Raw genomic sequence first — 25,035 nt, 5'->3', positions numbered from 1 at the left:
TGTTCTGTTGCACCAGAAGTGGTTTAGTGCTGCTGGTCACATGACCCGGAAACCTGTCTGTGGACAAACGCCGGCTCCCTTGGCCTGAAAGCAAGATGAGTGCCGTGACCCCATAGTCACCTTTGACTGAACTTAACTGTCCAGGGGTCCTTTCTTTACCTTTACCTTTATGTCATTAGGGTAGAATAGGAAGAAATTTTAAGGAAGTGGCTTGCTTGAGTTGAGAATACATTGGCTGATCCACACACACACACATCCCATTAGATTAGAACAGGCATCCCCAAACGTCGGCCCTCCAGATGTTTTGGACTACAATTCCCATCATCCCTGACCACTGGTCCTGTTAGCTAGGGATCATGGGAGTTGTAGGCCAAAACATCTGGAGGGCCGCAGTTTGGGGATGCCTGGATTAGAAATTATTATGCCTCTGCAAGGATAAAGGATGTTGTGTCCACCTGATCTTGTATTGTGTCAGGGGACTGTCTAGGTATCCCAAGTTAAGTATTTTGTTTATAGTATCATGCTTTAAATGCATGCTTTTGCCTCTTACTGAAATCACAGGAACTTTTAAAATGCTACAACTTGGCTGGAACATGTCCATGATTTCCATTAGGCAATGTGGTCCTTGTATTTGGGAAGCATGCCATCATGTCTCTGGGGGGCTCAGACTGAGTGATTTAATGGAATTTGTGGAGTCTAGCAATTCAGGAGAGCTTGTGCTCTGGGGGGCACTTGGCTACTCAGACTGGTGACAGGTTTCATCACTGTCTTTTCACACGTTGACTCTCCCGTTTATCTTCCCCCCCATTGCTTCTTGGATTGCTTGGCTGCTGCTGACTTCTAAGTGCTCTCCTCTTTTATCCATATCAACTGCAAAAGCTCATAACTGTTGTTGGAAGGTTGAGTCACATATTGTGTTTTTAGGTGTACATGCAAGATATCGTCTTGGTTTAAAAAGAAGTGCACACCTAAAAATGTACACTGCAGCTCTGTGCTGCTGCTACATTATTCTGATTTGGTTTGTTTGGTTTTGAAAATATGATTTTAACTGTACACATTTTAATTTTTTTTTATTTCTGTACATTGCCCTGACTCCATTTGGTGAACGGCAGGCTAAACAGTCAAATGACAACTAATGTGCAAATGAGACAAACTTACAGGTACACCAATTAGAGAACTAGGGCTGGCTTACATGCTATTATCAATCTGCATTTGCTGTCTTTATGGGAAAGGCTTTAAATTTGTAAACTCGTCTGTGCCTGAATAGCTCAGTTGGTTAGAGTGTGGTGCTGATAATGTCAAGGATGCAAGTTTGATCTTTGCATGGGACATTTGCATATTCCTGCATTGCAGGGGGTTGGAAAAGATGATTCTCAGGGTCCCTTCCAACTCTATGATTCTTTGATTCTATGATTCTCATTGAGCAACCACCTTAAATTGACTTTGCTAATTGCAATGCCTTTATTTTCCATAGTACATCTCATATACCTGTACAGAGTTTTGGGTATCTTATATCTACCAAATTTATAGACTATGCATCTGACATAGTATTTGTTTGCAAAGGCTTTCACCCTAACAAATATGTGATGAATGCTACATGATACTTTGTTGCTATTATGATAAGGCAGGCACAGCTATGCTCCTTGGGTTTCTCATGTGCTGTGCATCCAATGCTACGCAATTAATCTTGGAGGCTGCATCCCATAATAATTTGACAGTAAGATTTGGGAAGGCTGTTGTTTTAACAGGTCCTCATTTTGAGAACCCGAGTGAGGAAATTATCTATTAAGTGTGATTCCTCGTCCCAAACCCTTCTTGACTGGCTACCACTTCACCCAAGCCACCTGGCGGGTTGTGAATTGGCATACACATAAAGAAGGTAATTCAGACCGTCACCGCCACTCTGGCAGGTTTGTTTATTTGGTCCTTCAAGCCTGAGGCAGGAGGAACGCTGTTGTTTTCATCCTATATACTTCCCATCCCCTGTGTTAAGTTTCATATATAGTGCTGACAAAAGAAGTAAGAGTAAGCACACTGTGAAGAGATGAGATGTGGCGGGCCGAGCATGTCAGCCTCCTCCTCACAGAGCACCGATGGAAAACTCAAACTGAGCCTAATGTTCACGGCAAAGTTTACAGCTGTCAAAATGGCATTAGCTGAAAACGAAGATTTCTTGTCATTTTAAAACAAAAGCAAATCCCAGAGCAACCTTGTCTGGAAACAGGCGGGGTTGCTATGTGTTTGCAGATTTTGTTGGGTACCATGGCAGGTCTGATTCCTACCTTATGACAGAGGTACCGTAGTACTCATGTTCCCATACAAGCACATGGCATTCCCAGGGGGAAAAAATCATGGGAGTAGTAGATCATTAAGGTTTCTGGGAATTGGGGCAATTATTTGGGGATAGAAATGTGCTTTAAAGGTGTGCAAAATCATGTTATGTTTATCTGCCCTATGTACAGTTCGGCTCGTGCTAGTATACTAAATTCCATAATCCAGCCTATGGCTGACAAACCAGTTGACCTACAGCTTGCCTGGGTTCTTCAAGATGTGGATCCTTATATTACTCTACAGGTTGCTAAATTCCTAACAGCCGTCCTCTCGTACAAGAGACGGAATGGAATGTTAGCAGATTATTTATAGTTATAAGAATTTTCTATAATGACATCATATATTGATTTTAGCGTAGTGCCTAAATTCTTTTAATCATAATCTTAAACTTTTCTTTTTTAATTGTTAATATTTGTCCTTGTGAGCTGTGAATTGTGTTATATTATTTGTGGCTTGAACGAGTCCCCTGTTTTATTTGATTTATTTTGTTGTGTTGTGTTTTATGATGGGCGCAAAGCCGAAGAAACATTCTGACTCTGTGCTTTAAATTTATGGTAAATGGGCTTTCAATCTATGGTAGGGATGCGACCACTCAGGCGACAGGAGACAGCCAGCAAGCAAGTTGGAGTTAACTCTTTGCTAGCAAAACCAGAATCTGCACAAGAGTGTTGGGCCTAATGAGCAAAGCTACTCATCTGCAGGTGTTGTCCCCCAAAAGCAGTTGCTGAGACTGAAGGTCTCTCTGCCTCTCCACAGCTGCCCAAGTCCCCTCCTCTCCAGGGCTTTCCCCAAGAAAATTGAGACTGTGTCTGCATGAAGAACAACTTCTCCTTCGCCCTATTCATGCCTCTCCTGGTGGGATGCAGGTGATGCTGTGGTCTAAACCACTGAGACTCTTGGGCCTGCTGATCAGAATGTCGGCAGTTCGAATCCCCGCAATGGGGTGAGCTCCCGTTGCTCTGTCCCAACTCCTGCCAACCTAGCAGTTCAAAATCATGCCAGTGCAAGTAAATAAATAGGTACTGGTGTAGCGGGAAGGTAAACAGAGTTTCCGTGCACTCTGGTGTCCGTCACAGTGTTCCGTTGCTCCAGAAGTGCTTTAGTCCTGCTGGCCAAATGACCCAGAAAGCTTTCTGTGGACAAATACCCGCTCCCTCAACCTGAAAGCAAGATGAGTGCTGCAACCATATAGTCACTTTTAACTGGACTTAACCGTCCGGGGTCCTTTACCTTTTTTTCCCCTTACCTCTCCTCGTTCTGGGAGACGAGGGAGGAGGGGAGCTTATCACAGAACGGGTTCTCCAATTACGGAGAGCACGCATTGCGGGAGGGGAAATCAGGATGATTAGATTAGATTAGATAAAATGTCCACTGGCATGACTGGGCATTTTGGTGCTGTTGCTGGGGAGAAAAGAGTGTTGCAGTTTGAAATAAGGGTCAACCCCTAGCCTATAAAAAAAAACCCCTGCGGGGTTATATTGGTTTCACTTTTGCCAAGCGCTTCGGATTTCCCGCCCGCCCACCTCCTTTGTGTATTGACATTGCTGTGCCTGTCATGGGGTCACCTGCTTTGGGGCAGGGGCCCGGTAGGAATTCTGCCATCTGGCTGATTGGCTGGTGCCTTGTGGTTTTTGCCTACTGCATAGCAAAGCGTCACAACTTGTCAGGTTGGCGGTTAGGCATTGGTTAAAATTAGCTGGTAAGAAATTGGCTGGAAAGAGGAGTATGGAAAGAGGAGTATGGAAAGGCTGAAAAGTTACGCTAAATTGCTGCTGCTTATAGAGGTATTCCGTTAAAGGAATCCTGGGGCTCGAACGGCTCTCATCAGTACCCCGCTAGGGGAATTGGGCCTAACACAGAGCAAATTGAGCCTCGGGGAACATATGAGGGAGGACAAGAAGGGCCTAGTACCCGGCTCCGTCCTCCCTCTGAGAATGTTTACCTACTGACTTCCACAATTGACTAGAGGAAGTCAGTGCAGGATCTGTCCCAGGGCGGGGGACAGATGGGTTAACCAATGCCTAAGCAACCACTCACATTTGATTGTATTTTAATAAAATTATGGCCAAAATAATGCCAAAAACCTTAAACTTAATTCACGTGTGTGTGTGTGAATTTATTGGGGGGAAACCGGTGACCTTGACACGCAACAGGGGGGGGAGGAGGCACCCATGCGTCTTTCCAGCCAGACCTTGGCCTGCCCAGATGGTATTTGACAGATCGCAGGGAGCTCTACCTCCCAGGGTTGCAAGGGTGGTAGGGAAACTTGGGCACCAACTGTGGGCCACATGGAAGGCTGGTGAGATCCAGTTGTGGCCTGCGGGCCATAGGTTGCCCACACGTGCCTTAGACCATATACAGACACCTGAATTTGTGGATGCTGCAAGAAAAATTGTGTCTGTGAGGCACCCAGTGGGACTCTGAGTAATTTCTTCCTGTTTACAAAGAGACCTGGGGATCTGCTTAAATAGTTTATTAAAGCATCTTGTTGGGAGGCTAATGTTGTTAGTTTGCTAATTAAATGGTTAGTGTTGGCACTAATCATGACTGACAAGCAATTTAAATGGTGCTTCTCAATCTGTTGCAAGAGTTCCAAATGAGAGCAGCAAAAACACCCACCTGAAAACCAAGTTTCGTATGTGCTTAATGGCAAATACCAAAAGTAGCTCAAATATTCATTCTTTCAGCGTCATATTTTTTGGGTAACTCTACTAGCAAAATTGGGGTGATGGTTCAATAAAGAAATACAGAATTAAAATTAAAATAGTCTGATAGCAAAAGTATCATTGTAATATTATTTCTGTAATATTTTGTATTCTTCTGTGTAAACTAGAAATAGCACCCACTGTTCTAGCATTAACGTGCTGCATTGTTTCTTGGATTTTGTTTGGCTTCCCCTTGTGCTGTGAGACAATGGAGGAGTTTTCTCCAGAACATCTGTGCAGAACCGCATGACATTTGCGCATCAATGGGATATTAAAAATCTGAGTCCCGTATGCAACTTTTAGAAAACATTCAGGGAAGTTTTTAATGTCTGGCATTTTATTTTTTATATATATTTTGATGGAAGCCGCCCAGAATAGCTGGGGAAACCCAGCCAGATTTTTTTTTTGGGGGGGGGGGGTTATAAACAATAAATTTGTTGTTGCTGCTGCTGCTGCTACTGTTGCTGCTGTTGTTACCTTTTTGCACTTTGTAATGCACCTATTGAATTTGCTGCTCAGACAGAGGGCTTACTTTTGAAACTCAGGTGTGTCACTGTATAGTTCAGGCATAGGCAACCTTGGCTCTCCAGATGTTTTGGAACTACAACTCCCATGATCCCTGACCACTGGCCCTGATAGCTAAGGATCATGGGAGTTGTAGTTCCAAAGCATCTGGAGAGCCAAGGTTGCCTATGCCTGGTATAGTTTCATGCCCATTTTGTTGGCTTAAAATTCATAACCAACTGAGTGGTGTAGCTATCTAGGGTGGGTTTAGGTTGTTAGGAAACTCACCAGGACCTGAAGAATGACACATTTAGATCTGTTCATACCCTTGCCTCAGCATACACCATCAGCAACATGTCAGATGGAAATTTAATTTCCGAGAGATACTGCCCCCCCCACTCCCACCCCATTTAAGAACCCTAAAATTGTACACTTGGCTGGCATTCTTGACAGCTGAGGAACAAAAATCTTTACATGCCTTGTGGCTGATTTGGACATGCAAGCTAAATAAACAAATTCAGATGTGCTTTCACTTGGCTTTACACCACAAACGTTGGCGGAAACTAATCCCGACTTGCAGATCAATCCTAAACAAGGTGTTGTTACAAGACCTTTTGGGGTATCATCTCAGCATAACAGGGTGAGTTCGGAAGCTATGCCAGATGCAGCTAATTTGCGCAGTGAAATTTCCCATGCTAATTCGCACGGATTCCAAGCTTTGAGGGTGGATGAAAAATGAAGCCTTTGTCTATGTGGGACAAAAATACTCACCCTTGCATCAACCAAGCCGCTGTGTCCAGGGTGTTGTTAAATCTAGTGGCTGGTACCTAATAGATCTGGTGGGTTTTTTCCACCCTTGCTGAGATACTATGGACACAGGGCCGTCTTAAGTGCCCCTGGCGCCGTGGAGCGACGGATCCCTCCGGCGCCCCCCCCCCTGCCCCGTTTCCCAGCACAGTGGAAGAGCGGGCGAAGCGCGCAGCGTGGCTGCCACAGGCGCTGCTGCGCGGTGGGCAGGCACAGCGCAGTTGCCGTGGGCGCAGCTGTGTGGCGGACCGGCCGGCCAGCAGACGGGCGCAGCTCGTGGCGCCCTCCTGGCGGGTCGGCGCCGTGGTGCCCTGCGCCACCCAGCCTGGCCGTAGGGCCAGCCCTGTATGGACACTTAAGCATTGAAATTATATTTATATCACTTAGCTAAAATGAAAAGTGTAAAGGTACCCCACAAGGGACCAAGTAAATGTCCAAACCCATAGGAGAAGAATATTCTCCTTCTCCAGCTTATTCACTGCTACGTCCTCTTTCCAAAATGTGGAATAAAGTGGAGGGATACTAAGTGGACTAGAAGCAGGCAGTCCAGGGTTAAAATCTGTCACAAAACTCACTTTGTGACCTTGGACTGGTCATTGTCTCTCAGCCTGACCTACCTCACAGTTTTGCTGTGAAGATAGCTTTGGGGGAAGGGACCCATAAATGTCATCTTGAGCCCCATGGAGGAAAGGGTATAAATGCAATTCTTAAAAAGAATGAATGAACAAAATAAAATGACTCTCTCCAGAAGCGGTTAAGTCATGCCGGCCACATGACCCAGAAAGCTGTCTGCGGACAAACGCCGGCTCCCTCGGCCTGAAAACAAGATGAGCGCCGCAACCCCCTAGTCGCCTTTAGTGGACTTAACCGTACAGGCGTCCTTTACCTTTACCTTCATCCAATAGCAGGCAGAGGAGCTTACTTGATCTCCTACTGCTTACCCAGTGGAGTGACACGGAGGCAAGATCAGTGCTGTCGAGCACACTGGCTGAACCAATCTGGCAGCCCTGCAGGTAGGTTTGCAGTGTGCCACCCTCCCCATTGCCCCTCCGGCTCTCTGTCCTGGGAAGCAGCAGCAACGTATCTGCTTGGGAGATCAGGTAAAGCAGGTTCTGTCCATAGGATAGAACATGGGTTGCGGAAGGGCTAACAAGATATCCCAGGGCCTGGGTGGGCGGGTCAGTTTGGATGACATCTGGTATCTGATTGGAGGGAATGGTTGTTGCTGGGGAATTTAGCATGTTGCAATTGCTTGATTGACAGCCCTGGCAATATATATGCATACTGAGCAGTTTGTGCCACCTCTTTGCTGCTCGCATCGAATCTCCCGCCCGCCCTCCGCTATGTTTAGGCCCTTTGCACTGACATTGCGGCGCCTGTCATGTGATTGTCTGTATTCAGGAGCCTGGTAGGAATTTTGCCACTTGGCTGATTGGCTGGTGCCGGGTGGTTTTTGCCTACCACGCTGCAATTAGTCACAACTTGTAAGGTTGTGGTTGGGCATTGGTTCAAATAAAATGGACGAGGGGTACGGATTTTGGCTGGGCCTGACCCTCATTGATTGCTGCAGCCATATAGAAGTATTCCGTCAAAGGAATCCTGGGGCTCCACATGTTTGTCTGTTTATCCCCGCTAGGGGTCAGGACCATGCATGAGCCTCGGGGAGCATCTGGGGAGAGGACAAGAAGAAGGGCTTGTGCCCCCTGCCCCGTCCTCCCTCAGGGGGTGCTTACTTACTGGCTCCCCTACTAGGCTAGAGGGAGTCAGATCTGTCCCAGGCGGGGGACAGATGGCTGGGGAACCAATGCCTAACCAACCACTCACATTATTATTTGTATTTTAATAAAGTTGTGGCCAAATTTAATGCCAAAAACCTTAAAACTAAAATTATGTGTTTGGTGTGAGTTATTGGGGGGATATCTTGGTGCCTCAGCACGCAAGCACCTCTGCCCCACCATGGAATCTGCTACTCCCCTACTCATGTTGTGATTCCCTGTACAGAGGCAATGCCTTAACAGGGCTTTATTTTAATAATAATAATAATAATAATAATAATAATAATAATAATAATAATGCATGGAAGCTCTATCAAAAACATATTTTGTCAACATACTTCTTTGCACTGCTAGGAAGAGAGGGGGTAAGAAACAGTCATTTAAGCACCGTGAACAAGCAGCAGACAAAATTTACCTTTTGCAGAATCTGGGCATGGGCTGTATCGTGGTATCCTGGCACATGCCCAGCAGCTTCTCTCTTCCAAACGCTGCTTCAAAAATTTACAAGGGCCTAGAAAGCAGCACAGCAGGGCAGCCGAGCCTCTCCATTTTGGCAAATTAGCATATTCATTGGGCGCAATCAATAATTAATGTGCCACTTGCATGGAAACATATGGATTAAATTACAGCTCTGATCATACTTATTCAGAAAGGAGTAATACGTGTTTGGCTCCATTATTTATTGCATAAACCTTTACTTCCAGAGCTTCCAAAGCGGTAATGGTAATTCAACTGAATGCCTCTCCCTTATGTGCACAAATACATAATTCACATTCAGAAAAAGTTGCGATAGCAGACGGTAATGTAACTCTAAAGTGTATTTGCATTTGGTATCTCCTGAAGTTGTGGAATTTATTTCTTTAGAATAGTAGTTTTCAGATCTATTGTTATATTTTTCCCCAAGCAACTGGAAGAGAAGAAAGTTTTACTCGATCTCTATGGAGCTCTGGGTATCACAAGAGCACAATGGAAACAATGTTCCACCATGTTAGTATCTGAACATCCTGCTACTTATAGAAACTGGACCATTTGTCCATGGGGAAACTAGGCAACACAATTTCGTTCACATGCTGAAGATGCATCAGTTTAAACATTTTTCTTTGACATAGATTAATAGGAGCAGAAGGGCTCCTTAACTGGGAGCACCGCCATTACTAGGAGATGTGTTCTTTGTTCTCTTGCTGTAATTATTAAAGTTTCTAACTGGTAAGAAGACTCCTTTTCCTTTGTTCTGCTTATCTATGGCCATGGGGGAGGAAGCCGATTCCCCGAAGCCTGACAGAGGCCAACTGGATGCCTATGGAAAGTCCACCAGCAGGATTGGACCACAAGAGTGCTCTCTCCTCCTGTGGTCTCCAGCAACTTTGGTGGAGAAGAGATGACTGCAGGGCAGCCATGTTTCATCCCTCATGAAGCAGCACTGTTCTCATGGGTCATTCTGTCCAGGCCACTGCCAAGATGATGAAGGGAATCAAAGCTATCACTACATAAGACAAACGGTCCCATAAGAGGCGGGGAGCAGTAGAAGTTTAACTGATGCGTATTCACATTTATCCAATTTGAACAGCATTTCTTTGTCATAATACCCTTATTCCGCCCCCCGCCAACTTTCTCCTAAAAAGATTCAGACCCTATACTTGAAGTGAGCTCATTTTATCCTTACAACCAACCTGTAAAGTAGCTGGGACGAAGTAATAAGGACCTGCCCAAGACTACCCAGGTAGCTTCTCGGCTAAGTAGAATTTGAATCTGCATTTCACAATAACTTGGCTGTAGAAGTAATCTTGTTTTTGGTGTTCTTTTTACTGTTTATATAAAGATGTAAACTATTCATGAACAGATGTCAATTTAGAACGCCCTAGGAGACTTTAAGCACACAAGATGGAGAGCCTAATGGAAAGATTGCATAACAGACCCTGGTTGTCCTTCTAAGAAATCCATTTGCATTGAATTATTAGCTTGGAGGAATGAAATATTTCTGAAAGATGATTTAATTTCACCAGGAGTTATCGGCCTGTACTTGAAATAGGATATTGGGTTCTTTGGCACATGATTAATTGGGATGTGATGAACAGTGTCAGATAAGGAAGTTGTACTTGGCATACATTAATAATATTACAACATAGTCGCTTGTTCCACTGCAAAAGGAATAGGGACAACTGGAAAATAGAAGAAACCCAAAGTGCACAATGCAAAACAAATTTTGCATTGTGCACTCTCCACTTTTTGGGGTGGAGAGGGTGGCTGTATTTAAGTTTTTGGGTGTTACCATCAAGTAGAGTGGTGTAGAGTAGAGAGCCAGTGTGGTGTAGTGGTTAAGAGCGGTAGACTTGTAATCTGGAGAATTGGATTTGCGTCTCCTCTCCTCCACATGCAGCTGCTGGGTGACCTTGGGCTAGTCACACTTCTCTGAAGTCTCTCAGCCTCACTCACATCACAGAGTGTTTGTTGTGGGAGAGGAAGGGAAAGGAGATTGTTAGCCACTTTGAGACTCCTTCAGGTAGTGATAAAGTGGGATATCAAATCCAAACTCTTCTTCTTCTTCTCTTCTAGAGCATGACGTGGAGCGCGAATACCACTGCTCTGGTGAAGAAGGCCCAGCAGAGAATATATTTCCTCAGACTTCTTAAAAAAGAACAAGCTGAGTGAGAGACTGCTGGTGTCCTTCTACCGAGGCTCCATTGAGGGCATTCTTTTTTTTTTTTTAATATAATTTTTATTAGATTTTAACAAGAAATACAGAAAAAAAGAAAAAGGCACAGAAAAGCAAAAAAAAGAAAAAAGACAAAAACAAAAAACAAAAACAGATTCAGGCTTCCTCATTTCCCCTTCTTGAGTTCTTATTGTTAAAAATAGTTCTCGCATTTTCCCATTCTAACTTCACATTCTTTTTTCTAAGTTTCAACTTTTTCATTGCTATTATCCATTCTCCTTATACTTTGACCTCTTTTCTCTTAACATCCTCTCTCCAAAATTATTATTATCTAATCCCTAATCTCTTTCCCTTACCCAAAAATATATAAGATTCACATCCAAATTTATTACCCATTTACTTCCACCCACACAACAAAGTTCCCGCCCCCCCTTCCCTGAAATCGAAGTCTCCAGATGTATCAGCCAGGTTCTTCATACAATCCTTAATACATTCCGAGATCAGACCATATTATTTCAGACAATACCAGATAATCCAGAACCCCTCAACCCACCCCTAGTCTGTCCCATACCAACTTTTGCCGAACTCTTGCCCCCCTCTTCTGTAATCCCATCACTTTATATCTTTGCACCTTTTCATCATCTTTCTGCCCCCCAACTGTTTGCATCCTCCCCTCTCTCACCGGGGCGCTGATTTTCCCAGCCTCTTTTTTGGGGTGCTTTTTTGCTTTTACCCTCTCCTGTTTCACTTCTCTCACCAGTGAAACAGTGTTTTCTCCTACTTTTCCTCCCTGTTCCACCCCTCCCACCAGTAGAACAGTGTTCTTTTCAGGAAATAAGTCCATTGGTTCAGCATATTGTCCTTCAATATTATCTTTCTCCTCTTCTAGGTTTTTTACATGCGTCACTCCAGCACGGTCCTGGTCTTCCAATCTTTTTTCTTCTCCCTTCTCCTGATCTTCTATTTCTGTTAGTTCCTGTGTTTTAAAGTCAGAAACAAATGTCTCGACAGTCTCTTCTCTCAGGAAATTTACATCAAGCTTGGAGATACTCACTTGCTTAGTAAGATCCAAAATTGTTGCCAATATTAAGTCCCACTGTGTGACTTCCTGTCCACTCTCTGGAACCTTCTCTCCTAGTCCTTTGTCTAAAACCTCCTCCATCTTTGTGCAGACAGGCAGTGGAGTTGATGTTTTGATCCAATATAAATGAAAAGTGAACAAACAAGCAAAAAGCCAGGAATCTAGTCCCACTTGGTCAAAATCTCTCTCTTTACTCCTTCTTTTCCTCAGAGTCAATACTGAGCAGCCTCAAGGCAAAACAAGTCCTCTTTCACTGTTTACAGCTCTCAGTCTCTCACATTCAGCCAGACACATTCCTTTGTATTGTGACGTCATTCAGCAGACTGGCTGATCTTTCCTTTGACCCGACTCCAGGCTCGCAGGGGGCTTTTCTCATTACTAGATCTCAGTCTTTTGCAGAGATAAATACACCACTTACTTTTTCCTTTACTCTGCCTCAGGAAAAAGTTCTTTTTACAGCATTTCTGGGTTTTCTAGCTTGCTGCGATCTTTAATTACTCAATCGGGGGGAGATGACTTCCCTTTTTAATCTCCGCCTCCCACTGCCAAATTCTTGTTCCAAATTGATTGGTTTCAACTTACTTCGTCCAGATCGTAACTTTTTCAGGAAGAATCCACCGCCTGCAGGTTGGAGGCTCGGAGCTTCGCTTCTTGGAGGTAACGATGGTATGCCTAAAATGGCTCCCGCGACTGCCACTCGGCTGGCTCTCAGGAGCTCTTGCGGGCTTCCTGGGCAGCTGAGGAGTCGCTTCTGGAGCTCTGCCAGGCAAAATTTGCCCCCTGGACGCTCAACCAGGGGTATTTACAGGGATCCGCGTGCCCCCGCGGATTTCCCCCCCCTCCGCGATGCCAGAAACCTCGCAGCGCGAGGTTTCTGCGCCTCCATTCCAGCGCGGCAGACCGGAAGTCGAGAGCATTCTTACATACTGTATCTGTGCTTGGTTTTCCAGCTGCACAGTCATGGATAGAAAGTGCTCCAGAAGGTCATAACCACAGCCCAAAAGATTACCGGTCATCCTCTCCCATCTCTGGAAGAACTATACAACTCCTGTTGCCTTAGAAAGGCAAATAATATTTTACAGGATTCATCTCATCCTGGATATAGTATTTTTGCACCGTTGCCTTCGGGCAGGAGATACAGAACAATTAAATCAAGAACAAATAGATTAAAAAAACAGTTTCTATCCAAGAGCTGTAACCATCTTAAATGCTGTAACTAAATAATATGATCCTGGGGAGTTGTGATGGGTGTGTATGTATGTGTGTGTGTGTGGCTGTAATTGTGTTTTTATATTGTTTTTTATGGGATGGCATTCAATTTCTTTGTACTATGTACAATGACAATAAAGTATTCTATTCTATTCTATTCTATTCTATTCTATTCTATTCTATTCTATTCTATTCTATTCATTTATGGCAAACTCTACCCATCCCACAATGCAATCCTATCCTTAGGTTTTGCCGACTGGATAAGCATAGAATTATGATTTTCTATTATTTATTTATTTATTAAATTTGTATACTGCTCTCCATCCCTAGATCTCAAGGCAGTTCACAACATAAAAATACAAGATAAAAAATACATAATTAAAAACAAGAGCAAACCATTAACCCCCACTACCTTGTTTGCACGGAACAAAATATTGCATCAACAGAATGGATGAATCATGGCGATACATTGCACTATCTGAGTTCACATGTGACACTAAGTTAAGCCACGGCTCAGCACAAATAAATAAACATGCGAGGTCCCGAAGTGAAGATCATGGCTTCATTGCTTCTCCTCTGCTCCTGCTCTTGCCATCCTATCCATCGCAAAGTCTTATTTTAATCATCAGGAAGAGCTTTCTGACAGTAGGAGCTGTTTGACAGTGGAACAGACTCGCCTGGAAGGTAAGGGACAGTCCTTCACTGGAGATTTTAAAGCAGAGCTTAGATGGCCATCCAACATGGATGTTTTAGTTGCGATTCCTGCAGTGCAGTGATTTGGACCAGATTATCCTTGGAGTCCCTTCCAACTATGATTCTATGATTCTAAGCATTACATCCAAACCAGGGCCCATTGTTGGACTAATCCAGACAAACCATGAGCAGTAAACCAAGAACAAACCTTGGTTACAACTTATCCTTTGCCTGGGACAAGACAAACTGCAAGCCTGAATTTTGATATAATGCTAAGCCAAACTATGGCTCAGCCACAAGATGCATGGCTGGGAGACCGCTGTGGCCACAATGTTTCCTCCAGGAAATGACACGTTTGCTAGTTTGTGCTAAGCCATGGGTTGTGTTTGTCATGAAATTCTACTCAATATTGATCCAACACAGGTTCCAGCATATAGTTAGCAGAGTAAAAATTTAAACACATTGAAGGATTCCCCCCAAAAAGACCAGAGGCAATTGTATTTCATCGAGCAGAGCTTTACTGCTACTGAAGGCAAATGAGCATCATGGTCACAAATCCAATATACTCAGGATTGGCCCTGTCCATAGGAAATCCAGTTGCAGCAGACTTGACTTAAACCTACAATAGCTAATAATAACTCTAAACCTTAACACTATGCGTACTATGTACAGAACACCACACCAGAAGGAAGAGAGATAGAAAAAGATAGAGAAACCCAGGCTCCTTTTGGCCTCTTATTTTAGTCAGCATGACCTTGACAGAAAAAATAACAGAGCCCGTTTAAACCAGCTGTACTCAGCTTCTCTGAAGGAATAACCCAAACATCATGAGCCTTCTGCTTGTTTCTTTCATACAGAGAAGCTTCCAGAACCCTCTTGAATTAATTAGAATAGGAAAGATCTCGACACAGCAGATCAATACTTTCTGCACCAAGAAATGCAAACTGACAGTGTTAGCATGACAGGCAACCACATCACTGATAAAGTTCCTATGCCAGCAGTACTCTGCTGATGCAAGAGCAAACATGGGTAAGGGGCGGGGGCGCGGAGGAGGAAAGCATAGAATTCTACATTTCGCCTAAGTCTGTTCCATCCCTGACACTGATGTAATGTTATGCCAACAAAATACATACATACAATTGCTTTCATTGCAGTTGGTTGATGCGAAGCCCCTGAGGACAGACACCCCACCTCCTCCATATTCCAACTTAGAGTGAAACTAGACATCACACCATTCATTCAATTAGCCCAGGGCCAGTTCACCCATGAGGCAAGGAGAGGCAACTGCCTTGGGCGGCAGGATCCCCAGGGGCAGCAAATCCGGCCTCCAAGGAATCCATCGCTTGCTGCTGCTACCACTGTCGCAGTGGCAGCAACGACCGCAGCATGCTTCTTGGAGGTCAGAATTGCCACTGCCTTGGCAGACCCCCGATTCTGCCTCTACAGAAGCCTCCTGGCAAATTGGAGTCATTTCTGGTATCCTCCAACCCCTAGGGAGGAAGTGGCGGAGGTTGCCCTCCAGGGTCTCCTGAGCTCTGCTCCCACCCAGCCTGATTCAGATAGCCCCCTCCTCCATGTCAGCCTTTGATTCCCATTTTAATTATCAGGTCAGGTTGATTTGATTTCCCCCTTGTTCCCAATGTAGCTCTTCACTCACCGCCTTGTTCCCGATGTAGATCTGTATTCATCCCTTTTCCCCTGATTTATATTTTCACTCGCTCCTTCTTCCCTGGCTTGGGTGGAGGGACGTTGGACACACATTTTTGTGTTCTACCTCAGGTGCCAAAATGTCTTGCTGGACCTGCAATCAACAATGGCACCAAAAAGATTTTACATTCTCAAGCAGGGTCCCCATGCCTGCAATGTACTTTTCATTTTTTAATAATAATAATAATTTTCTCTGGTTTTACAAATATAAAATCATAACAATCCGAATTACATATCCATATTTAGAGCTTCCTTCAGCCAATCAGTCGAATGTTTCAGAAGTCGAACGGACTTCTGGAATGGATTCTGTTAGATTTCCAAGGTACAACTGTATATATTTAAAGTAGATGAATAAATGAGCAAATTAAGTTAATTTGGATATGCAGAAAATAAATAAAAAATTTAAGGAAACACAGAAAGAAAGGGAAGGAAGTCAAGTTTGGGAATGTTAAAATGATTGTAGAATTATTATTATTATTATTATTATTATTATTATTATTATTATTAATTACAATGCATCAGCACTTGTCCTAATATAGATATACAATTTTGTCTAATATAAACATTTTAGCAAAACATATTTTCCTAATGTAATGCATTTGGGTGTGTTATTTTTAGTTGCATATGCACTTTATAGCACAACTTTACCCTAGTATATACCTCGCTCTGCATGTTACTGGGCTAGAGAACTTACATTGCAAAATTCAGAGTGAATTTTGAATGATGTTTGTGTTCCGGTTTGCCTATGGTTTTAGAAATTGCTAATTAGGCGAGTTCCCTCATCCCTATTCTGACTACCAGCTGCTGGGAATCACAACTAGGAAAGATCACTGTTTTACTCAGATCCTACACGGGAGTTTTTCAAAGGCTTCTTATGTTCTCATCCCTCCGCACACACACACACCCCACCGCCAGATATAATATCTGAAGCACTGGCCAGAGCACGAGATTGTTAGGGGAGAGCAAGACATGAGAAATATTGTTTTTTTAAGAACACAACTGCAATAATGCTTGGGGGTGAAGAGCACATTTTTTTATATTATGGAAGAAAATAAAACTTTGTGAAATTCTTTACCCATCATGGAAGTAAATTCACACAAAGTTATACTTTTTAAAAGACAGGACTGCCATCTGACACACTAAGCAACTACAATTGTGCTAGCATCATGTTCCATTTGGGTAACTATTGTTGTTGGTTGTTGTTTAGTCGTTTAGTCGTGTCTGACTCTTCGTGACCCCATGGACCGGAGCACGCCAGGCACTCCTGTCTTGCACTGCCTCCCGCAGTTTGGTCAAACTCATGTTCGTAGCTCCGAGAACACTGTCCAACCATCTCATCCTCTGTCGTCCCCTTCTCCTAGTGCCCTCCATCTTTCCCAACATCAGGGTCTTTTCCAGGGAGTCTTCTCTTCTCATGAGGTGGCCAAAGTATTGGAGCCTCAGCTTCACGATCTGTCCTTCCAGGGAGCACTCAGGGCTGATTTCCTTAAGAATGAAGAGGTTTGATCTTCTTGCCGTCCATGGGACTCTCAGGACTCTCAGCACCATAATTCAAAAGCATCAATTCTTCGGCAATCAGCCTTCTTTATGGTCCAGCTCTCACTTCCATACATCACTACTGGGAAAACCATAGCTTTAACTATATGGACCTTTGTCGGCAAGGTGATGCCTCTGCTTTTTAAGATGCTGTCTAGGTTTGTCATTGCTTTTCTCCCAAGAAGCAGGCGTCTTTTAATTTCGTGACTGCTGTCACCACCTGCAGTGATCAAGGAGCCCAAGAAAGTAAAATCTCTCACTGCCTCCATTTCTTCCCCTTTTATTTGCCAGGAGGTGATGGGACCATCTTGGGGGTTTTTTATGTTGAGCTTCAGACCATATTTTGCACTCTCCTCTTTCACCCTCATTAAAAGGTTCTTTAATTCCTCTTCACTTTCTGCCATCAAGGTTGTGTCATCTGCATATCTGAGGTTGTTGATATTTCTTCCGGCAATCTTGATTCCGTTTTGGGATTCATCTAGTCCAGCCTTTCACATGATGAATTCTGCAGGGAGACAATATACAACCTACAAAGTTACAACCTACAAATATACAACACAAGGTTCTACTTTTTAAAAGACAGGGCTGCCGTCCGGCACACTAAGCAACTACAATTGTGCTAGCATCATGTTCCATTTGGGTAACTATAAGGATAAGTAATACATACATAGAATAAAGTACTGACGTATGTATTGATGGGTGTCAGTATCAATATGGTTGGTGTGTACATGTTTGCATTCATTTCAGATAAATCCCATTTAAATTGCAAAAATGTTTTCCTCCCAATCTCAAATAATACTGGGGGCATAGGTATTAAAGAATTCATTAGCTTTAATATATTATTTATACAAAATTATTAGGTTTTTTGCAACAACAACAACAGAAGTAGCAAGAGAAACTTTGCAATCTTTTTAAAAGAAAGCACAGCTAGGAAAATGATTAAAATAGACATTGGTAATTCAGTTATAATCTCACTACATTTCTTTAGCATAGATTTTATAGCTGTTCTCCAGCCATAATATTTTAGTCTCTTTTTCCTTGATTAAAATTATACACCAGTATATTGCACTGCAAAGCTCTAAGAGCTACTGCTAATTATAATTCATTAAATATTGATCAAATTAAAGCCAAAATGGCTTGAATCCCATACATTTGCCAGGCATAAACCTTTTTTAAAGTCCTATAATTCTTTCTTTTTTAAAGGATTTAAAATGCTACTGCCTTTATAAATAAGCAAACTAATAAAATGGAAAATATGAATTCTTAATCATAGTTATCAGCAAGATAATGGCCTTAGTCACATTTTTTAAAAAATGAGCTATTACAGTGTCCTTGTGCTAGGTGTCAAAGCAATCACTTGACCAAAAAAAAAACCCCAACACAACCGGGTAGGCACTCCTGTCTTCCACTGCCTCCCGCAGTTTGGTCATGTTGGTAGCTTTGAGAACACTGTCCAACCATCTCGTCCATGTGTTGGCTAGCAGAGAACAATAGCCCATTATCAACTCAGCTAGAGCCCAGAGTCCTATTCTTGGCTTCAATATAGCACCATGAAAAATGGCCATTTCCATGTCAATTAAACAAATTACACTTAACAAGAACAAAATTCAGATCAAGTTTCTACACGGGAAACATGAGTCCTGGGATCTTATACATGCAAGAGATGAACTCTACAGCTAAGCTTCCTAATGATAAAGGCACAGCTTCTTCTGCTCCTCTGCTAGGAAGATCTCATGCAGAACCCTTAACAGGAAAGAAGCAGAATGCACAAGTTCTCACAAGCAGATACCACCTACCAATGTCATGCCAAGCATCCACATTATTGTATAAAATGCACCATTTATTGAAATCTATAGTCAACAAAAAAAAATCAGCAGATTTTCACAAAATAATACTAAGCATTGCAACATATTTCTACCGCTGACCATATATATAATAATAATAATAATTTATCATTTATACCCCACCCATCTGGCCGGTTTCCCCCAGTCATTCTGGGCGGCTTCCAACAAAACATTAAAATACAGAAATCCATCAAGCATTAAAAGCTTCCCTAAACAGGGCTGCCTTAAGATGCCTTCTAAAGGTCTGGTAATTGTTGTTCTCTTTGACCTCTGGTGGGAGGGCATTCTACAGGGTGGGTGCCACTACCGAGAAGGCCCTCTGCCTGGTTCCCTGGTTCCCACCACCCAGAAGGCCCTTGGCACTGGACCTCAGTGTCCGGGCAGAACGATGGGGGGGGGGAGAGACGCTCCTTCAGGTATACTGGATATTGCTACTGCCCCATTGTTCCTAGATCTAGACAACCAGGATTGGAAGGGGTTCAACATTGAAAGTAGCAATAGTCCTCTGAGCTTCTGCAGCCATAGCATCATTGTTGACAATGCCGAAGAGTTAAGAGCAGAAAATAGCACTCCTTGACTTACATAATACTTAAGAAGTTCACCCCCCTGAGCTCACCACTCAATGAATACAATATCAAGCGATGGTTTCCATGTCTGAATGGGCATTCCAAAACACCTCAGACAGAGGTTTCATATCACCTCCCATCACTTCAAACACAATCTTTTCTAATACAGCCAGTTCATGTGTATGCTGTACCTGCAAATCATTGTAGGTTTTTCACTGGGTGGCCATCTGTCAGGAATTCTTTAGCTGTGGTTCCTGCATTGTAGGGGGTTGGAATAGATGACCTGTTGGATTCCTCCCAACTCTACAATTCTGATTCTATGATTCTACCATAGTGTGCAGTATGCCCCCTCCTCCCAGCCTGTACCGTACAACTCCACGTGGAAGCCAATTCCTGAGGAATCATGATTTTCATGATAATTACACAAACCGGGTTTCCATATATACAGGCCTCTCTAATCTCTATGTCCCATTTTTAAGTATATAATGGGCATGGCAGAAGGGGAGATCACAATGAATGCTACTTCAGTCTGGCAAGAGGATTGATGGCCATGTAAGCATGTGAACCATGCTCTAGCACTGAGAAATCAAAGAAAGAAAGAAAGAAAGAAAGAAAGAAAGAAAGAAAGAAAGAAAGAACGGTGTATATATTTAAAAACTGTCTCCCACATGAGCTCTGGCAAAGCAGTGCTAAGAAGAGTGTGATATATGTTCTTCCGCTGGAAATTCACCCCCCTTTTTTTGTAGGAGGGCTGAGTTGATCCTCACTTTTCCAAGGCTCTTAACTGCATGGAAATGTCTCTGTCGGGTTCCAAAAATGTACTTGCTAATTCTCCAGTTGTTGCCATTTCTCCCCCTCCCAGTTTTACAGCATCATAGAAATTAATAGCCTAAATGTTAAAAACCCACTATTAAACGTTTTACGTTTAATTTAATGGGGAATCATGTTTGGTTGTAGAAATTATTACCATATACATTCTGCTGAGTGTGGTACATAGGTGAGCTGCGTGCATTTTAGTGCAGGCCATTAATGAACTTGAGCCATTAGAATGAATGTATGGTGTATCTTTGTTTTTAAGTGTTTTATTGAACGGCAGACTGTGATCCTAATCCTGTAGCCTCTCGGGGATATACTGGCAGTTAAACTACTATTTAGCAAAAGCAGCTGGCCCTTAATATGAGCTTACCTGCCCAGCGCATTGCCCATTCAAAGCAAAGAATATCCTATCTTCACTAGTAACCTACAAAAAAATATAAGGGTTTTTATAACAGCCACATTTGAAATTTGGTGAAAGCCTCAGGAGTTGAAGTCTGTGCTTATCCGCCAAAAGTAATAGGCTCGTCCCTGGAAAAGGGTTGCAGAGCAATCTATAGACTGGTCTTCTTCCAACTTCAATACAGAACTAGTATAAATCACAGTGTTTCAGAGACTTTACTTCAGATGTCACATTACAAATATGTTCTAGCCCACCCCCTCAAAATGGCAGACAAAGCGCTTTATATTATAAAATATAGAGTGTGTTGTGGAAGGGCTGGGAAGAAATCCTTTGAGGTTTGGGCTGGGGCCTAGGCCTTGTCAGGAGCTGAGTAATGGGGGCGTGGTTATTTAAATGGACTTAATTTGATTGGCAGAAGGGACACTTCTTAAGCTTAGCTTCTTTTGCTTTTGGGCCACTCTTGCCTTGGTGTTTGAATCTCCCTCCCACCCGCCGCTTTTTCTAACAGGTTTTAGCCTGACCTTGCTTTGCCTGTCATGGGGTCGCCTGTTGAAGGGGCCCGGTAGGAATTTTGCCATTTGGCTGATTGGCTTTGCCACTTGGTTTTTGCCTACTGCTTAGCAACTTGTCAGGTTAGCGGTTAGGCTTTTGGTTATGGAATTTGGTTGAAGGAGGGGTGTGACATCCAGATGCCTACCCCCCTTCTTAATGTTGCTCCACATAGAAGTATTCCGTTAAAGGAATCCTGGGGCTTTCGCTCTAGTCCTTACATCCCCGCCATAGGTGGGGATGGGGGGCCAATTACAGAGTACGGGCCTTGGGGAACATTCTTGGGCACAGCTACCTCCTCTCCCCATGGATGTTTACTTGACTTCCCTATACCCTTGGGGGAAGTCGGAGCTGGTACTGTCCCAGGTGGACAAATTGTGAGTCCTGTCCCACAATGGACACATGATCTGAGTCCTGTCCTAACCGGGGCAGATGAATATGGTGCTTCCTAGAGAAGGACGAATGGTTAACCAAAAGCCTAAGCCAACACTAAAATTATAATGTATTTAAATAAAGTTGCGGCCAAAATAATGCCAAAAACCCAAACCTAAAATATTGTGTCTGTTGTGAGTTATTAGGGGGGATTTCTATCAGCCTCGTCACACAAGCCACTCTTCAGAGTTGAAAATATGGAATGATGTCCTGACCATGCAGACCAACTTTCATTCCAAAGTCTTCAGGGGAGATACCAACTTTATGTTCAGTTTTAAACCTTTTCTAGCCACCTTGGAAATGAGTACTGGGGTCAAACTAGTTTGTACTAAATTCAGACCGTTGTCCTGTGCACTTTCATTCTAATATATCTGCCTTCATGGAAGACAAGGCCTTACATTCTGGTTTGCATTTTCCTTCCTGTTAGAAGGGGTCTTGAGACCCTCAAAATAAAATCTGAACAAAATTGGTGAAGCAGCAAAGAGTTTTTTGATTACAGAACATTCTTGCAAGAGCGGGTGTCCAAAGTAGGCACACCCCGGCTTTGGCAAAGCATAAGCTTATATTCCCTATACCCGAAGCTCAGGTTCCCTCCCTTGTCTCCCCATTGGCTGGGTACTACAAGGTTACAAGGTTTACAGCCTATCACGGCCACCTAATTACCCAACTAACATTTCCACCTCTGTTTACATCTCCCATTACTCTTGATTTCGACCCCCACCCCTCTTGTTTGCCTTATCCCTTATTTGGTCTATGTTTCTATGCATTTCCATACTGGCGCAAGCGACAGAGCCACATCCTGACCATTAGTTGTCCCAGTTACAGGTGTAAGCAAGTTCTACACCTGCTGATGCCTACGAATAAACTACCGTATATTCCAACCGCAAGCTATCCTATTTTACGAGCATCCTAACCACCAGCTGTTCTCACTATGAGTGTGAGCACGTCTGGGGTGTCTGAGGTTGTCCAGCAGTTGCAGCATTGTGGCTTATGTGAAAATGCAACATTATCCTTTCTCACCCTTCTCCCGATTAAAAGCAGGAGCAGAGCCAGTGCTGGAATTGAAACATACAGTTATGTTCTGAATGTTTGTACTGAGTTTCAGTCCTCTGCATACCTGCCAAGTTCCTCTCTGAAAAATTAGGGACCGGACCGAAAGTAGCATACCGGAAGTAGCGCGGTGGCCATTTTGGAACTGGGTGGAGCATGCTCAGAAGCGACTTTTGATGCTGCTGTGCCCAGTTCCAAAATGGCCGCCACACCAGAAGTCGCGCTGCAGCCATTTTGGAACTTGGCAGAGCAGCATCTAAAGTCGCTTCTGAGCATGCTCCGCCCAGTTCCAAAATGGCCGTCGCGCCAGAATAAACCGGGGAAAAACAAAAAAATCCGTTTTTCCGGCTGGGGACAGCTGGAAAAATGGGGGTTTCCCGGGGAAAATGGGAGACTTGGCAGCTATGGTCCTCTGTCTCCATGCTCAAGATGAGCTGTGTTCACATATAGCACTAAACTATGGTTTAGCAATTTGAGAATGAGCCTTTGTGGGCCTCAGGTTTGCACATTTCCTCTCCCAAGATGGTGGGATGGACAACATTACCTCTGTCATGGATGCTTGAGGAATTTTATTTGTGGGACTTGGCCTGATCTGCAGCTTCTGGACTAATGAATAGATCAGGGCATAATTATCCACCATATTTTGCCATACAAGACTTGACTCAGACAAATATACCAAAACACAATTGAAGAGGTGTATTTTATGGTGCAATAAGTGCATACATTGAGATAAAGTATTTTCATAAATTTATGTTCCTTTTATGAAATATGTATTTAAATGTTATTTAAATATATATTTAAATGCGAAATTTTGTTTCACATTTTAAAAAAGAATTACAGGTTACTGAGGAAATGGGATGGACAGACTTATGAATGAACGATTCCAAAATGGACATGGTCTTGAAATAATTCCCTCCGTCCCTAGTCATATCACATTGAACTAAAAAGGAAGAAAAAAAACCCATATCAAAGGAACAGTATCACCAGGATGGTGCTGTATGAAGAAAACTCTGAAGACTGAATAGAAGTAGGCTCCTAGAAGGTTCTAACCACTAGGCTAGGTCCAAGATAAAGACTAGGAGATTCCTAACTCAGGTTCCAGACCTCCTGGGAACTGAAAATGTTGCAGTTGTAATCTTCTTGACTTTTTTTTCTCAGCCTTAATTGTGCCATTCTGGCAAAAGAAAAGCATATCTAAATCACTCCATATCTGCTTTACCTGCCAGACATTTATGTGCTGTAAAAAATATCACTTTCTGCTCATTTACAGGCATCTTGTTTCAGGGTCTGGTAACAAACAGGTAAATGCTCAAATTATGTAGCCATTTAGAGATGCGAAACGGTAGGCAGAACTGTGAAGCACTTTGCTAATGCTGTAATTTGAAAGCATTCACTGCTTGCATGTCCATAAAATGACATTATCCGAACTTTCTGCCGTTCAGCACAGCTAATACGGTCAAATCTAACATGGTAAATTTGTTAATACTGCCAAATCCATGCTGTTGATTCAAGAGCTGCTTATCTCCAATGCACAAAATGTTTACATTATCATCCATTTCTGAGTTATGCCTCGTTTTATACATACCAAGCTTATCCGTGATTTTTATTTTTAAAGACAGCTGATTATATTTCACTCTAGGAATTGGGTAACTAATAATTCAAATCCCCTGGAATTAATCCACCATTCCAGTTTGGACATTTATTATTGTTAAAAACATCTCTCTTAAATACCAGAATCTTACACCCTTCAACAAAACAGCATTACAGTTGCCCCCAAGACATGTTACTTTATTATATTTATTTATTTAGAAGATTTATACCCTGCTTTTCAATCAAATTATCTTCAAAGCAGCTTACAGCAAATTACAACACGCACATGAATAGCATTTGCAAAATCAGGGCGCAGTTAAAGCAGGATTACATACGCATATGAACAAGTTTTGAAAAATGTGGCTCCACCGTGAAATAATAAAATCTATGGTATTTATAGAGAACATTTCAATTGTCTGTAAGTGTTACACGCATATTGTCTGAAGACCAAAGTACCGTAGGTGTTACTCTAGTAAACAGCAATGTACAAGTATTAGAAAATTTGCAAACTCTGTTTTCCCTGTACATGCTATGCACATTACATAATACATTATACAGCTATGTATACAAAAATCAGTTTATTGATTTCGGGGTGACCTTTGTTCAAAAGATTAGGAAATGACAGTCCATTCCTTTGTTTTTCGGGCAATGTTCATCTAACTAAGCTACAGGAACATGAGGTTGTAAAAAAGTTATAACCCTAGTACACTGGTACCTCTACTTATGGACGCGATCTGTTCCGGGGTGCTGTTCGCATCCCGAAAAGTCCGTAAGTAGAGTGCGGCTT

The sequence above is a fragment of the Zootoca vivipara genome, chromosome 7 (genome assembly GCF_963506605.1).
Source record: "Zootoca vivipara chromosome 7, rZooViv1.1, whole genome shotgun sequence".
Lineage (NCBI taxonomy): Eukaryota > Metazoa > Chordata > Lepidosauria > Squamata > Lacertidae > Zootoca > Zootoca vivipara.
This window is presented reverse-complemented; position numbering follows the sequence as displayed.